The sequence below is a fragment of the Aricia agestis genome, chromosome 1 (assembly GCF_905147365.1).
Source record: "Aricia agestis chromosome 1, ilAriAges1.1, whole genome shotgun sequence".
In the NCBI taxonomy this organism is placed as follows: domain Eukaryota; kingdom Metazoa; phylum Arthropoda; class Insecta; order Lepidoptera; family Lycaenidae; genus Aricia; species Aricia agestis.
In genome coordinates, this window is record NC_056406.1 from 6,310,691 (window position 1) to 6,329,493 (window position 18,803).

Consider the following 18,803-nt stretch of genomic DNA (forward strand, 5'->3'; position numbering starts at 1 on the left):
ATTGTTGCCTACACGTTACTTATTCGTCTTTTTAATAATAATTCGTGAAATTATTCTTTATCGGCAATATGGAGATTGGGATAGGTTAGGATTAAGAAGCATGAGGTAAGTTAAAATAGATCACAAAATCATTTTTTTTGGTTTTGCCGGGAATGTGAAAGAGTGCTGTTGTGTTTTTGTATTATTTTCCTAAAATTAAGTTAACTGGGTTTTTAGGGTTCCGTAGACAACAAGGAACCCTTATAGTTTCGGTCTGTCCGTCCGTCTGTCCGTCTCCCTGTATGTCCGTCTGTCGTTGGATAAGTTTTTAAAAAATATTATAAGTATTTATAGATCATTTTTCTATTTAACTAACTGCTAAGAAAACCTAATAAGTTATTGAGTAATAGCCGATCAGCTAAAAAAAAGGGAGTTGGCGAAGTATAAAGGAACTTTACGTTCAAATTCCTTTGAATATAACTAAGCTAATGTTGTTAGTAGTTTTATTAATGTGTAATAATGGTAGAATATTAACTATTAGATATTCGTTATCGTGCACAACTCACAAGTGTAGGGAAATGCTGCAACTTCTAGAAACGTTCTTTTGGTGTTCACTATTCCTTCTAAAATTCCGTCGAAAGTTTTAGTAAAGCGTCTACAACTTTACTGAATTGGCCGAATTGACTCCTTGACTGCTTTGATCTGATGGCTAATTTTGATGGCAGATATTAAAAAAATACCCTTGATCATTGGATAAATTTTTATATTTGTATGTTTCACACACAGGATCAGCCGCTATAAGGAAAAAAAGGATCAAAATGTTTTATTCCAATTACCCCGGTATTGCTAGAGTTAATTTCTTTTCTCATTTTTTGCCATCAGATTCTGGTAGATCTATATCTTCCTGAAAGCCGACTCCACATGATGTTTCAGCAGTTCAACGAGATAAAACTTAATCGGAGTCATTATTTTTCCAAAAATATATAATTTTGGCTGTCTGTTTAAATTCTCTTTAAATAGGATATCATCTATAAAATGTTATCTACAATAATAGGTATATTCTATCTCTAACTACTAATCTAACTTACATTGATTACACCTACATAATAATTAATAGACATAATTTTGCTGATAATATTATCAGCAAAATTATGTCTATTATGTAGGTGTAATCAATGTAAGTTAATTGAGAGAAATATAAGTTAATACTTAATATTTAATAACTAGTGGAAGACGGAAGTTATTATTATTTCTTTCAGAGAATTTCAGAGGTATATTACTGATTATACGCAAGGGTGAAGTCTCATCAGATGTCAACAGACCATTGTATAAAAAATTGAAACTATTGAGAAGTAAACACCATGACGTGATTTTCCACAGCCCCGGGCTTCTCCTCAGATAGAACAATAAATAATATGATGTACTCGTTTTTAGCACGTCCCGGCGAACAATACAATAAATAAATCATAAACAAACTTCCTATTTACCAGCCTTATCTCTGTTTACAATTTCGCATTTATTTACATCACTGTAATGGGCTATGATTCACAATTTTTTGTCTAATTGATATTTTGACGTGCAAAAAATAATCATCGCAACAAAAATAACGGTGATGCTTCCAGACTGGGCGAGACCATATGACGTTCTTTGACGATGAGCAAAATAACCGAATTGTAAACTTGCGGCCGAATTCTAAACTTCAAAATGAGAAGAATTTTAAATTTAAAATGAGGATTCGAAGCTTTTCTGTTTACGCTTCACAACTTGTCTGTGCTGTCACAGACAGGCTGAAAAGCAATTAACAATCATTTTGTGCATTTCCGTGTATGTACGTTAAAATATAATAGACGATTGCATATTTTATTTTCAGCTATAATTTCCAGAAATCTGTAAATTCTTCTTTCGATTTGAACATCTTGATTTTGCACAAATGCATCAACTGTGGTCATCACTCCATACTCTACTTATCTGGATTGAGGTCTATCATCTGTAGTGAAATAGATAACTATTGTACCAATTTTGTTAACTTTTGCACGTTTAAGACTTTAGCATTACAATGTCTAAAAGCCTATCTTGGTAAATGAAAAATGTAACACAGAAAAAAAACCGGATCGGAATCGGAAAAAAATCAAAGTTTCAGAGTTTTGTATTATTGTTCGATAATGCTTAGTATTGAAATATGTTTGTAATACTAAGTATTATTGATACTTATAGTATAATAATAATAATTGCTCCCGCACCGGTTTCGGTGACGGTGGCCGGTTTCATTTGTACTAGGCCAGCTACGCAGGAGTAATTTTATAGTGCCCAAGTGTGTGTGCAGTACACACTTGGGCACTATAAAATTACTATTACTATTATTAAAACTACTATTATTAGAGTACTCTTTATTCCTTTACTCTCATAACCTAGTGGGCCGGAAGACCGACACGACCGGCGAGAGATCTGGGCCCGTACCACGAAACGGTTTTGAGACTCAAACAATCGGGATGAGAGAGAGAGAATGCCGCGTCCTGCTCTAACAACGTCATTTCACGCATTCTCGCCCGATTGTTTGAGTCTCAAAACCGTTTCGTGGTAGGCCTACAGGCGCAGGATCGAATTTTTACATGCCCATCCGACGCATGGACCATCTTACTTGTCAGACAATCAGGTGATCAGCCTGCATTGTCCTAACTAAACTTGGAAATAACATGATTCCATCGGGAATCGAACCCACGACCTCCGAGTCAAGAGCCACGCTCTATACCACTAGACCACGGAGGCAAGTAATAAGTATTATTGATACGTATATTCTATCGTATACTTAATTTATTTATATACGTCGGGGAGCGTAACAATAGTAACAATGACGGTTACGACAGAGTCGCGTGCGCGGCCAGTTCATGTAATAACTGGGTCGCCACGATTCGGAAAACTATATAATGTGGCTAGTTATTGATCATGACTATCTCGTGAGTCTTGCCACACACACATACGCGATTTCACCTATGCACGTATATGACTAGGAAGGAAGAAGGAAAATATAAATATATGTCTCACGTCAATGCTTTATTGATGGATTTTCTTCGAATTAATTAAGAAAAATCGACTTTTTCAAAGAACCATTGAATTCATTGCGACTTTACAGTCATCCTATTATTAGGAATTATCATAGCAATGCTTGACTGTTTCAGCCGTTACAATAAAAACGAATTAAATATTTAAATTGTAAACACATAAAGACCTTGTTTAGAAGTTGATTTTTTTTTGTATGAAACCTTGCCCGACTCTAACTTAGTCGGTGTTTTATTAAAATTTTGAAACATAAATAACAAAAACAATAAACGAAATACATCAATAACAAAAATATGTATAGGGCCTTAGCACCCGTTGATGTCTTTTGCTCGGTCACCATTTATTGCGTAGTACTAAACGCACTAATTCGGTGGATACGCTTAGAATTTGAAATTTGAAAGAAATAGACATTCTTGTATTAAAATTAGCTTAAATAACTATATTTTATTTCATTGGATTCTCAAAATACGTTACTTTAGTGAAACAAAACGTTCTATACACTCCTAAGGGCGGATTCGACCAAACTGGAGTAAAATTTTACTCGAGTATAACTGTCTCCTAATCTAAGAGTAAGCTGGTTTTGCGGTTTTCCAACTTCTAATCCAAGAATGAGGTAATTACACGGGAGTAAATATTTACACGGGCTATTTTGGTGGAGTAAATATTAAACTGAGAATAGTTGCACAGCAGGGTTCAACTGTCACGGTCGGTGTCATTGTGAACTATAATTGACATTTTATTTCATACTCTTTGAGTAACTTGGTAAAATGCGAACGATAATACCCTAGAGTAAATTAAAGGAGTAAAATTATTCTCATGATAGTTATACTCGTGTAACTTCAAGTTTGGTCGAATCGGGCCTAAGTCGAATTTATAGGTTAGGTGTAAAAGTAGAATATTTCTCATGGAATGCATAGCTGCGAGCCATATTATTTAATCAAATTACATAGCATACGAGTGGTGATGTAGGAAATTGATATTAATGTCGTATTATTAGTACATATGTACATATTGAGGGGGAAAATCATTAAATATTATTTTAAATGTAAAGACTGAATTTACTTGTATTGTCATCTAAACTAGGTAATTATGATTTTAAAGTAATTTTGAAGTGTTATAATCTGAGGTAGAAAAGTGACGTCTTAGAAAATATTGTAAACATATTTTATTAATAGTTAAAGTACCTAATAACACATTAACTGGAAACCGTAACTCATCAACAAGAAGGCGCCTATTTTATATTAGTCATTATTAAATTATTTTATTTTCTCGTCAAGTAACCAATTTTACTGCCATAAGAAAATAATAATTGAAGTTGCCAATGTTTTACTATATAAGGGCTTAATCATTAAATGATTAAAATGAAGACGGTGCAGAAAATTAATAAAATGGATCAACATGATTACAGTAATTTTACTTAGGCCTATTTGCACTGATCTGGGTTTATATTAATCGTTGGCTTTTTTTATAGATTATCTCTATCATAAGCAAAATAAAAAACTTAACAATACTTAAATAGTTTGTAGTGACCGAAAGTTTTTGGGTTAAATTGCTTGACAAAAAAGAGTACACACTGTACACAATTTTTAAATCATATGAAAAATATGAAAACCTTATTAAATCGAGATAAAAATATGCAAGGTGATAATATTTATAATAAGGTGATAATTAAAGTGTATAAGCGTTCTCTATGGAAATACAAAGAGAAAAAAACCATATTTTGAGCATGTTTACGTTGAGAAAATTTTGTACTGCGTCTACTCTTTCTTGACAGACTGTAATTTTGTGTCTATCATAATATTGTTAATGCAGGCATATATGCGTGAGTGGAATTTATTGTAATAATAACATAACGATGTAAAGTAATGATCATCTTGTTCATTACTGTAACACTAAAATTATTCTGTCATTGGAACGGTTTGGAGTAATTCAATTTGTTGTGCTGCTACCAAAAGGCTACTGTATATATTTGAATAGATTACACGTTGTCTCTTTCGTTACCGGAGACGATCAATACACGTCGATACGTGTATGGACGTGGATGTAATTTGTGTATGTAATGTATGGAGTGGATGTAACGCGTGGACGACGGATGTGGATGATTTATGATGGGTCTGTGTGATCGGACAGGGGTCGGCTCGGTTTTTTGCGAATGCGAAGTGTGGGGATTTCCTCGTTTTTTTTTTCGAAGTACTTAGATTCAGTTATAACAATTTAAATATTTTATCTGAATCTGAGTACTTCCAAAAAGATCGGTGTTAACCTAAGTAATTTTAATAATCATAATAAAGTTGATGGCGTGGTTAGACTTTTGTGCTGCGTAATGGATCCAAATAAAATTAGCTTTTTTGGTAAATTAGTTAGGTCCACTTCGCATCTCTTGTCAACGTTAACAGTAATTCTTATTCAGTATTGATAAATGTGAACGAATATTGCATATTATTACCTATTGAATGACCGACAACGATGAACACGACAAGTGGAAATATGTAATTTCTTCCAAACGTAAAATAATAAAAGATCTTAACTAAAGTAGATTACGTGTGCTTTATTAGCTACTGAGGACCTTTGCTAAAGCTGTTGGATGTATTATAATTTATCATTAAAACTTTAAAGAACAAATAAGATAAAAGATTATTTAACTATTATTTGTTTCAGTAACTAACAAACAATACTTTTTCAGACAACCATAAATCATAATATTATTATAATAAGTGCTTCAAACTACTAATTTCCCTACTAGGAAAATAAGAAGAAGGGCCAACCCTGCAAGCGATGCAATGGCCGCAGACGTAGCGTCTGATAGCCGCGTTGACGTCACACGTGTTGACTGTTGACAGCTGCAGGATATAATCGCCGGTCAATTAAGCCCTGCGCGGCTTTTCTCGTTCTGTGCCTGTACCGTTTTCAAATAAAAAATCTAGTCGGATCAACGCCCCACTCTTAAAAAGCGAAGGTTTTATTGCGTGGGGGAGCGCGCGCGCCGTCAGTCACCCACCGGTCGTCGCCCGCGCCGCCCGTCGCGCGGCATCAGTTTTCCACGCGGAAAAATTGTGTCGCGAGTGTCAACGGACCTGACCTTCCGTCCGCGAGACCGGGGCCCGTGATGGATTATGTGTATGGCATATAAGTGTGTATACTGTGTGTTCTGCAGCGCGCCCGGCCCACCCCTCTGAAACTTCCCGCATCGTAAGTGACGTTCACCGTTTTCACATTTAATTCAGCGAGGTCTATCGACGACGTCGGCGGAATCGCGGCACGAGGAAATGCGAAATACTGTTTTCCTTCGGAGCATCGGTTGTGCAACGGTTGTGCAAGCGTTATGCGAATTTTGAAACTGAAAGTTCTCTTGCGACACTGCCGCGGTCCAGCCGCACGTCGGCGTCACAAACGCTAATGTGACACTCGGTCAATAGTCCGATATTTATACGAGCACCATCGATTTGTCGATATGGTACAATATTATTTTCATGGTCAAAAATATTTTTCAGACTAGGTCGCCTAGGTTTTCAAAAGTATATTTTTAGGGGAACGGAAACTACCGATTCGGCTCTGTATAAAATTAACGATTTCAAATTTTTGGAAATGTCCGAATAAAAAGCGACTCGTACGGGCTCAGTTTTTGTAGTTATTTACCTCGAGTGATCTACATAAATTAAAGGACATTCTCTACATATCTCTCGGAGGTCAATCGACCGGCTCCACTGATATGTTGCAAATATGAGAGCAGTTTTTTCGATCCATACCAATATTATAAATACGAAAATATATCTGTTTGTAAGCCTTTTATTCTTAAAACGTTGGGTCCCACGAGTCATATGATAATAATTCGATCTTAAAAGCATCCTTAAGTTAGTTCTCGTCGCAAATGATGTTCTTTCTATCATTCAGCGTAGGTATATTCAGCGTAGTAGATATGTATTAAGTATGTGATTCAGCCTAGATATGTGATAATTTATTTAGTTCTTCACAAAACATCTTAACTTCTCTCAAATTTTATTGTTTCATTTAGTCTAGTAGAGTCAGAGATATATTTTTATTGAGCCCTTAACGATAAGAGCATGAAGACTTTGGCTGTAATATATGATAGTTCACGTTTCCCCACGAACTGAAATTGGCACGACAGTCAATTTAATTTGACATTTGTATGAATAAACTTTGCCATAGATATTGTATTCTCTTGTGTTATGCAATTGTTTTGTGTAAATATCAAAATATACAACCTTTGTTTTGCCTTACGCTCGAGTTGTACGATCAACCCATTAGATATTTTGCATTAAAAGTGATAAAAAAGTAATTATTTTAACACGAACGAACGTAGTTAAGTGACGTCTTAAATATAAGGACAATATTTCTGATTAATGTAGATAATTTATAGTCAACATATTTTTTACACAACCTATAGAGTTTTCAACGCTCAATTAGACCTAAATATTTAATTTCTTTTACTTATTTTTTATCGCTGTAATCATAACGTAAGTAGTTATTAAGATTAACGTATAGTTTTCTTTGTTTGTAAGTTGTAACACTTTGATCCTGGAAAATACATTAATAAAATATGAGTTCATATAATTACTCTTTGTTCAGTAACTAAAGAAATTCATTCTAGATATTTTATGTTGGTTAATTTTATAGTCAATGTCAAAATTAGCAAACAGCAGTTTGGGATGAAACTTGAACAGGTTTTTTTAAGAAAAATATTTTCATGTGAAATTACTTCATATTAAAGAAATAAATATTACCATTTTTGCAACACTGCCTGAAAAGTACTTGATTTTTTTTTATTATTACAAGGAGTTCACCGGGTAACAGCTTCGTATCACTTCTCTTGATAATATTTTAAACCTTCCCTAGATTTCCCCGAATATTTGAATACCAAAATTAGCCAAAATCAATTTAGCCGTTCTCATGTTTTAGTGATACTAACAAAATATACAATTCATTTTATTTTTGTAGATTAATAGCATCATTAAAAGGAGACTCTATGTCTTCAGTTGACGGAATTATTCTTAAAAGGGTGATGTTTTCTGTTACATATAATATAAGCTAAATATATTTCTATGGTTCATGTCAGTTTAGAAAACCTGTGGCGACCTTTAAGGTTATCTAATGTTTTGTTACTTAATGCATGTCTGTTGCTAAAACCGCTAAACCGATTTAAATGATTTTTTTATAGAGACACCTATTGAGTCCCGGTAAGGACAACAGTTTTGACCGCGTAAAATGTCTTTTCGATCGTAGTTGATGTGGGCAACAATAGTAATCAATATTTGTTAACAAGCCGGATTATAATGTTCGTGAGGGTTCAGCTGGTCATATTGGTTAGTTTGCATAAGGTGACAAGACGGATCATCTGCCATTAATCTGGCTCAGTTGCCACGAGACACTTCTCATGAATTCACGATTAGATCATCGGTTGGCGAAAAATAAAATAAAATACTGCCAAAGCCGGTTCGCGAAGATGAAAGGTGAACGGAAAAGTTTAAGGGAAAATGTTTTCTTTTTAAAGTCCGTTTACCTTCACCTTAAAGATGTGCCTTAAACCAAAAATAATTTTATGATTAATTATAACATTATTTTTAATTTTATTCCGAAAACAACTTTTTATTACACTTTAATCAGATAAACTTGGGTTTGGAAACTTTTTATTGTTTTAAATTTCTCATTTGATTCTCATTTAACGACCTAGGTGACCTATTACTTAGTTAGTTACTCGAAGGCATCAAATTATCAATTTTATTAGAAACACTGCGGATGAAAAAAGTAGATGCTGATGACATCAAGTATGTAAAATAGTAGAGAAAAACTCGTTTCGCAGTATTCTACGAGAAAAAAATATATAATTTATCATCAATAGAATCGCCATTTTATTCGCGTTTGATATTTTAGTCAAAGTATTATCAAAGAAAATCGTAAAGTTGCGAGTTTGTGCAACCTGTTCATTTAATAATTTTATTGTTTTTCCCGTTTAAATTTATGAGATGTTGTTTAGAAAAATATTCCATTGACTTATGGATGGACCCTAGAAGAATCTGAATTAAAGGTTTAAAAAAATATATGAAGAAACGAAAAAAATATAAAGGGATGCAGAATGTAATAATCACAGCAAAAAAACAATTTCATTAAATAATAATATATTTTTGCTGTGATTATATAAGTTTGGCGGGACTAGGACAAGCGAGTCAGAACATCATGACAATATTGTGCCTATCGAAATATTATTAGATTATAATATTCTATTATTACAATAACACGTGACTGAAGCCGCATGAACCACATTTTATAATATTCGAATGATTGTATTAATAATAAAAATAATTGTCATATAGACCTTGCTCATAGAATTGGCATATAGTTATGACATCACGTGACTATTTTCATTAAATATATCATCATCATCATCTTAATCATAACAGCGCAAGATGTTTTCTTTACCGCTTCCTTATAGAATCGCCAAACAAAATGTATGGAATTGACATAAGCGTTCGAACTTCGATAATATGAAGTTAACGTTCGACTCTTGTCATGTATCAGCGATTAAGAAAACGTCTTGGGTAGGGGCTATGTTCTCGTCACCATCACGAATATCACCATTATTAACATCAGTAGCATCTTTGTCAACATTACAATTGCTATCATTAACATCAACATCACCGCAATCACCATCCCCTCCATTATCATCATGAACGTCATCACCAGGTTTGGTTCGAGCTGTAAGCGCCTTCAGCGACTCTTGTTACACCCTCCCCAACCCTTAAAAGTGCAAAACTCCGGTGCTCTCTTTTTGTCAAATTTCGGTTGGCTCAATTGGCGTCCTATTCATTGAAATTGGAATCCCTTGATATCTTGCATCATTCATTTAGGCATTGACCCCCCTAACGCTGCTACTGATAGTAATTTTCTGTGGACAGTTTAGGTGTCGTGCTGGGTACACGAACTGGGCGGCGTCTCGTGTGCATTCACGTGACAGTAATTTTCTGACGATAGTATGACGAGGCGGTAAACAAACCGTCGTTTAATTACTATTATTAATTTATTGCTCATCTGCGAAAACAACCTTTTACCCCGTGTCATTAATTGTGTCGTCTTTGAAAAACAACTCTATCTGAACAAGTTAAACAATGTGTAAGGAGGTTTACACGGGTGACTAAAGCTAACTTCTATTGAACGTCTAAATGACAAAATATTGCCATCTTTTTGCCATGACGGTCGCCGTGCGGTAAAAGTTGTTGGTGTTTGGTTACCCGGTAAACCCCTCTTAATGCTAAGTACTGACATACGGTATTGCTCGATAGTTTTACTCCAAATCGAGCAATAACCACCGTGTGGACCGCAAAACTGACAGCTCGAAGGCTCGCTTCGAGCCGGCTCCGATAGAATTAAATATGTCAAATATGTAATTTCCTTCGATTCGGAGTAAAACGTAAATCGAGCAAAACCGTATGTGAGTACTTAGCATTAGAGATTTTAATACTAACGCAAATATCGGATCAATTAAAAAAATATTAAGATTGTTTTAGGAATCAGAAGGTTGAAATTTAAGATTTCTACTCTATTTACGACGGAGATTATTGTTACAATGGAACTAAATGTTATTGTTGACAAAAAACTCAACCAATAGTGCAATTATATTTCTTTTTTGATCTTTTAATACGTAAGTTAGCGGATATTAAACGAAGTTTTGCTACATTAAATCTAGATTTAATGAAACAAAGTAAAATAAAGTAGTATTTTTCTTTTACGGGAAAACCAAACGCTAATTAAATAGGAAAGAGGTCCAAAGTGCGGACGTAGCGCTATTATAGAGTCAACCGGGCGACCCGCCACCAGCCAAACCTGTATCGCAACCTCTGAACTATAAAGCTTCTAATAAACTAGCTTGTTTTTATAATACATCGCCATATATTTTCTTTATTATACTTTTATAGCGTGAATTCTCTTACAAATTCTTTGTGGAATTGTGTAATGTCGGGTTTTATCATTTCGCGAGATGTCAACTGCCGAAACTTCCATAAAAGTGGTACAAAATGGTGACTCACAAATCTTGCTAAAGGTAAAAGCATTAATACAAATAATAAAATTGTGACTTCCCCTGTGGTATCAACAGGCGCGGGAAAATTGCTTTGCGAGGCGAGGTTTGCTCATTTGGAAGCAAATATATTTTATAGAAATATGTTTTATTCAACACATGGACGTTAATTAATCGATTATTTCTTAAAAATATATTATACCTACCTGAAAACTCATGAATAAAATTATTTTATAAAGACCAACAACTCTCTTTTGGCACTTGAATTATATTACGTAGGTAATTGTCGCAACTTTGCTCGCGATAGCAGCAGTAGTCAATTAAGGTGACGCCGCGTTAAAGTAAAAAAACCGTGTTGAATAGTTTTTAGATTGCTTGTTGTTTTAGATTGATTGCTAGAAAACAAGCAACGGAACAGCAAAAAGTGGAAAGGTCGTAGCGACAGAATGGGTTTTGTCGCGAAATTTAAAAGCCATAAATACATTTAATATAAGCTATGGGTAAATTAAAGTGTATAATAGGAATCCCTTTTTTGCAGAGGTCTGTTTGATTGATTATTCTGTGTTATAAAAGTTGATCAATTGTGTTATGCTAAGGTTAATTCAAAGACAAAGACATGATGAATACTGACAATGAACTTTAATTTCTTAGCTTTAGTCAATGCTGAGAAAAATCGATATCGCTACAGCCAAATTATCAAGGCGTCGCCTTAAGGGACAATTTACAAGACGCCCGCATTGCTTCCGATGTTGGCCACTTGCCAAAAGATCATGGTACAGTGATGGAAGACTTTCCACAGAGGTTAAAGTCACGTCCGCGCTCTTGTATCAATATTTAAGCGGATTTAGTATTACGTCATAGGAGGCCCGATCGATTGCGATGCAAAGTTTTGTGAAATATATTATTTTTATAAATTTTTGCACATATTTTTCCTTGAAGTTAAAATATGCTTGTGATTTTTTGGTATACTCTATCAACACCGACTCTCACTGACTAAGGTATATTTAAATTACAATAGATAATACAAGACCGTAGTCCGTATGGTATGGTAAATCTTAGCATCATTTTTCGCAGCACTTTATTTCTCATTGAAATGTGTAACTGGGAACAAAAGATGCTAAATGTAAGTTGAAAATCAAGGAAATACCCGCCTGGTATCAGCTTTTTAGGGTTCTGTAGCCAAATGGCAAAAACGGAACCCTTATAGATTCGTCATGTCTGTCTGTCTGTCCGTCCGTATGTCACAGCCACTTTTCTCCGAAACTATAAGAGCTATACTATTGAAACTTGGTAAGTAGATGTAGTCTGTGAACCGTATTAAGATTTTGATACAAAAATGGAAAAATTATTAAAAATTTTAGGGGTCCCCATAGGTACAACTGAAACAAAATTTTTTTTTTTCATCTAAACTATGCGTGTGGAGTATCTATGGATAGGTCTTTAAAAATCATATTGAGGTTTCTAATATCATTTTTTTCTAACCTAAATAGTTTGCGAGAGTGACTCTTCCAAAGTGGTAAAATGGGTGCCCCTCTAATTTCTAAAGTATCAAATCATGATAATTCTAAAAAAAATATATGATGTAGGTACATTACTATAAAAACTACCAACGAAAATTGGTTTGAACGAGATCTAACAAGTAGTTTTTTTTTATGCGTCATAAATGGTAAACCTTAATTTAACTTTCATTAAATCAACTGAAATATAAAAATAAATCAAAAACATTTTAATTACATAGAAATAAACCTTATTGCTGAACCCTTCATGGGCGAGTCCAACTCGCACTTGGCCGGTTTTTACTCTTGTATTAGCTCTATTGTAATATTTTAGTCTACAGTGTGCGCTAGCCTCGAATGCAACATACAATAATTATTGGCAAGTTATGTCATCCTCAACAAATGCCATCAGCGCAGAACATCTTGTATACAATATTCTTGAATCAATATTATAATTATGAATAAATGATTGTAATAATTTTGCACGTGCACTTATTAGGATTCTACGATCCTATACTTTAATTAACATAAATTATAACAGAATCGGATAGAATAATCGGTGTTATTGAATTTAGTATTTTAATCTTTATGACACAGGAAAACTTTTGAATGTAACAGTTCAATAAGTTTTAATAAAAAATTACAAACGTTTTGTAGATTATTTAAGTATATATTTTATATACAACATTTTCCTTTAACTTAACTAACTTATATTTTAACACTGCCTGGCGCCTGGGCTTTATACACTGTAGTCTATGTATAGTCTGTCAAAAAAGTTAAGAAATTAAAAAGTGGCAACATCGTAGTGTTATCCCTTTTTTCTTAGATTGATTTGAAAGGGATGACATTACGATAATGCCACTTTTTAATTTCTTCACTTTTTTGACAGACTATAAACACTGTACTTTCTCTGCTATATAGTATAATAAAATTTGTTAAATAGTTTTCCAATAACATACAAGCAAACATTTTCAATGGCGGCCACACCCTGATCAGGTAATATATAGTTACACCAGCATTACATTCAAGTTGCTGGCTTTACTACTTGCATGCTAGATGTTACGATTACTGTTATGCGCGGGTTGTATAATCGTTAAGTAGATTTTTCACTCTATCTCCACAATGTAATAGTGAAATGGCTTTAGGAAGTTCTATTCCTTTTTTGAATATTATTTTTAATTTTTTCATATGATTTTACTTTTTTTAAAATTGAAAATGAAATATTGCCTAGCACTGCTGGCAAAATGGTTTTATTTTACCTATCAGTAAGTTATAGAGCGGAATTTCATATTTTTTTTTGCATGAAGTAAACTTAACAGCAATGATTATGAAGTTATTAAACTTGTAACACTTCCGATCATTATTTCCTGTACTTTCAATAAACCTTCGATGGAATGATCAGTTTTCGTTCAACATTCCACATTTGAAATAATACGTGAAGTGTTATCCTGTTTAAGACTACGCTCCTTTTTTTAATTTCATCATTGTTACCATCCTCATCATTATCATCATTATCATCAGCCTCACCATCATCATCATCATCATCATCAAAAATCAACTCCCCCTTGGGCCTCCTACACCCTATTTTAATTATTTTCAAGTATTTCCGCGTTGTCTGCATGCATATTTACATAAAACTAATTTAAACAAGCTTTTCATAGGCTATTTACAAGCCAAGGCCACGTATTTGTATGACATTTGATTGAGATAAAATAGGTTGAATGTGACGTACATGATTAGTATTATTTGCATAATAATATTTAAAACCTATATAAATTGGCGGCATCATATTACATATTACTTAATAACTAACCGATGTAACACAGTTAACCTAGAGCTTGTTATAGTTCAAGCTTCAAACCAATTTTGCTGATCATAAATATCTCATGAATTATTGAAACCCTAACAACAGCTTTAATATGCTCAGTGTTTCCCTGATTGATGCACGGTTTCTGAGGGTTTTTGGTTCGGCTATATCTTTATTATAGTTGTTGATCGGTAACAGCTGCCTTAAGCCAGAAATAGCTGAATAGATAAACTTCTGTAAAAACATAAGAAACTAGGCATAAGACGAATGACACCTCTCCAAGTCGAACGCAATAACCCATTATTGGGCTCAACTTAAGCGTATGCCGAATGACCATTGTACTATCAGAGAAGTTGGTTCATACTTCATAGATGGTGGACCTACTTAATTTAGTCGCGTTGTGTCAGACCCACTTGACAGAATAAATATCACAACTAACATTGAACTGTTCTTTTTTTTTTTTTTATGAAATAAGGGGGCAAACGAGCAAACGGGTCACCTGATGGAAAGCAACTTCCGTCGCCCATGGACACTCGCAGCATCAGAAGAGCTGCAGGTGCGTTGCCGGCCTTTGAAGAGGGAATAGGGTAATAGGGGAGGGTAGGGATGGGAAGGGAAGGGAATAGGGGAGGGTAGGAAAGGGAATAGGGTAGGGGATTGGGCCTCCGGTAAACTCACTCACTCGGCGAAACACAGCGCAAGCGCTGTTTCACGCTGGTTTTCTGTGAGAACGTGGTATTTCTCCGGTCGAGCCGGCCCGTTCGTGCCGAAGCATGGCTCTCCCACGTATGTTCAAATCAATTTCTTCGATGGTACATTAAAGTGATCTCTTACTTCTTAGATACTATTTTTAAACAAGTAACAGACTTTTAAAAAAGGAGGAACTTCTATGTTCGGCTTTTAAAATACTCTTTTTATTCAAATGAGCAGAATCACACAGATTAATGTTGTGTTTTGTACTACCGTTTGTCATGAGTCTGATCGCTATCAGCAATAATTGATTAATCACGTGAGCGCTTATCTAATCTCCATCAGTTGTACGTTTTAAATGAAGATTTAAATGCAGGAAGCTGCCGTCGAATGATTTATTATCAATAATATCAATACCTATACAATGAAGATGAGTAATAATTATGTGCCAACTTCGTCGCACTTGGTTATTGAATATTGACGTAAATATCATAATTTTATTAATCTTACGATTCGGAGTTTCTTCTGGGTACTTTATGAATGAAATGTTGGTGCTCGCAATTCCGTTGCCCCAAATTTTGTTTATCTCGGGGGAACCGTACATTTCTCCGGGATTAAAAGTATTCTTTGTCCCTTTCCAGGACTCAGAGTATCTCCATGCCAAATTTCAGTGAAATAGGTTCAGCGGTTTTGACGTGAAGAAGTAACAGACAGACAGACACTGTCGCATTTATAATATTAGTATGGATTCCTATAATTAATGGATCATGTTTTACTGAAATTATCACAGTAAAAAAATCCAGCAATAATGTGATCGGAAAGCAGTTAAATATATTTCCTGTATTGACTGTTAGTTCGCGTTACTAATATAGTCATGCAATTTTCACGTGTAAGCAATAAAATTACAAATATAGATACAAAATTTCACGCGACCGAAAAAAGTTTGTGTCTGCATGTAATTGTGAAAAAAAAAACTATATCTATTTTTCTTTTGCAAAGGTTTATTAAAGCGGAACTTCTTCGTTGAGCAGTTTTTTGGAATGAAAAAAAAAATATATAATCGCGTCAGGACATATTATGGCCTCGCTGAAAATTAATATAATGCTAAGTACTCACATACGGTTTTGCTCGATCGAGCAATAACGTCGAGCAAAACCCGCGGCTCGGGATTTCGTCCACACATTCAGCTGATTTAGCATTGCTCGATAGTTTTATTCTAAATCGATATATTTAATTCCATCGAGCCGGCTCGATGCGAGTCTTCGAGCTGTCAGTTTTGCAGTCCACACAGTAATTGTTACTCGATTTGGAGTAAAACTATCGAGAAAACCGCATGTGAGTACTTAGCATTATAGGAGAGTAGTAGAAGGGAAGTAATACTGTCTCCTCTCTCTACCGCTCAGCGTAAATGTTTTCTCGCTTTTGATTTTTTGTTTTCACTTGAGCCGAAATATTAAATAACTAATATTGTTTTTTTTCCAAAAAATCGTTTCTTTCGTACAAAAGGCCTATCTATTAATAGGCTTTTGTGCAAGACAGATATTCATAGAATATTACGAAGGATTTAAGCCATCTCCTGTGTGTTCTACCTCTGCTAGACGACAAAGGTTAATGCAGGCAAGGTTGTATTTACTCTGTGGTGTGAACATGCTAATTACCTCTCAATATTGACGAACAGGTTTCCGTACGATGTACAAAAGTGATCCTTATGTCTTAAGCAATAAAAGCTATTACTTTTATAGGTTATCTTGCTTGATCTCATGGTACATCATCAGCAATCATGCTAGTGTTGAGTAAGTTAACGTTACTGACTCTGCATTCCTTCATACTTCAATGGTAGTATGACCGAAACATTTGGTATATAATTTTTTTGGGATATCATTTTGATCCGTGGTCAAAATAAATAACGCCGCCATGTTGTAATGTGTCATTCTGTTTCATACTCATCCGAGTACCTGCAAATTCACTTTTTATAGCCGTAGCCAAAACTTTAAAAACTCTATCTCTGAAATAATTTTAAGGTGACGATGGCGTCAAAATGCTAGAAGATCTTTGTAGTTTTATATAGATTCTGTATATAATTTTATTTCAGCCGTTAAAAGAAATGAATTAAGTTATTATTAGGTAATTAGTCCGAGCGTCTAGCTTTGGTAAAGTCAGGTTATTTTCGAAATTGAAAACTGCGCTGTCATGATTTTTATTTATACAAAAAAGTCCATATTATTATAGTGTATGGAAAACACGTGTACTTATATTTAATAGTATGGTCAGCTTAGCTATTAGATATAATGTCCTGTCTTATTTATTACTCATAGTCATGAAGTTTACGACTAGTTATGGACAATAATGTATTTTTTATACAACTGGGAAAATGTAACCCGTCAACTTATACTTTGTTGCGGCTTCTCTATTATTTTCTATTTTATTTTGTGTCTTTATGTTGTCTATTATATTCACACGAAGAGCTACGAAATTCTTTATTCATTCATTAACGTTTTTCAACGCTTAACAAACGTTTAACTTAAACGAGCTTTGGTGGAATCTGATCGAAATTTAATTTAACAGTTCCATCTATTACGGTTTTGCTTTTATAAGGGGTTTTCTAGTCGTTTTTTTCATTTATAAGTTTTAACATTTACATAATTATTAATTCGATATTTAAAAACTATTAGTTACTCAATACGTACTCGTAGGGTAGGTAATCTAGTCAAACGAGCTACAATGTTGTTTAAACAATTTCCTTCATGTATTAGCAGTAAACAGGAAACATAATATCTTGCAAAATGAATATTTATTCCAAGGCCCAAGGAGGTAAGGATCATCCTTCCGTTAGTTTTAATCGTATAAACTGTTTACTGGTTAAATAGTGTTAGCTGTGCAATGTGTTAACATAGCTAAAGTGCAGTATGAGCTAAGGTAACTACGCTATTACCTAACAATAAAAGCTGAAATGAAGCATATCCGAAATCTGAGGAATATAATTGTAATTGATGGGCGTAACGAGGGGGGGGGGGGGGGTGGGCAGCTGCCTCTCCCTTGATAATGTTGACGTCCCTACTAAGTATCTTATCTAGTACTTTTATAGAAAAATAAAAATATCGATTTGCCGAAGACCCTCGAAAATAACTTTTAAAATTGCCAATGTATAATTAAGTACCTGGTTAAAGAAATTATAATATTAACACCTATCTTATATAAACTCTGTTTCGAAACCCTCCCCCCCTACCCGATGCATTTTGCCCCCCCCCCCCCCCCGGCCCATAACCTGGGTACGCCCATGAATTGAACTTTGATATTAATAAAACATAATCGTTCATTTCTTTAGCCTAGGTTAAAAGTATTGCAAATATTCTGTTTAAAAAAGCTTCTTAAAAAAACTTATAATCCATTTATTCAGTATACTTTGTAAATTGTAATACTTTAGTAATTAATTGCAGAACAAAAAATGGGAGTACACTTGGCTAGTTAGGTTAGTAGGCCAACGGGATGCCTACGCGACGGTAGCCATAGATTGAGACAAGTGGAAAGCATTGGGGAGGCCTTTGGCCAGTAGAGCTACAGCATAGGCTCTTAAAAAAACTTGGCTAAATATTTTTTATGAATTTTCCAGCGCACCCCTCCCGGTGTCTGAAGCATTTTGTAACGCAAATGCGGCGAACACCTCGGGCTTAGCGGAGCATGTCTTTACGAAACGCCTGAGGCAACCCACGTGACCCACTAATGTTTATGCATTCCACGTGCTTTA

The 18,803-nt window shown here is 34.5% G+C and overlaps 1 protein-coding gene across 8 annotated transcripts in view; it reads left to right on the forward strand.

The window, feature by feature from the left end:
• The first annotated feature begins 6,033 nt into the window (after window positions 1–6,033).
• The window catches only part of LOC121734375 (A disintegrin and metalloproteinase with thrombospondin motifs 1), a 129,249-nt gene continuing 116,479 nt past the window's right edge, over window positions 6,034–18,803 (forward strand). For 6 of the 8 annotated variants that reach the window (XM_042124988.1, XM_042124952.1, XM_042124980.1 and 3 more), the window contains exons 1-2: window positions 6,034–6,225; window positions 8,485–8,487. The gene's annotated coding sequence lies outside the window, so the exon portion shown is untranslated. The remainder of the gene's footprint in view (window positions 6,226–8,484; window positions 8,488–18,803) is intronic. The other 2 variants (XM_042124971.1, XM_042124961.1) reach the window with 1 other exon arrangement.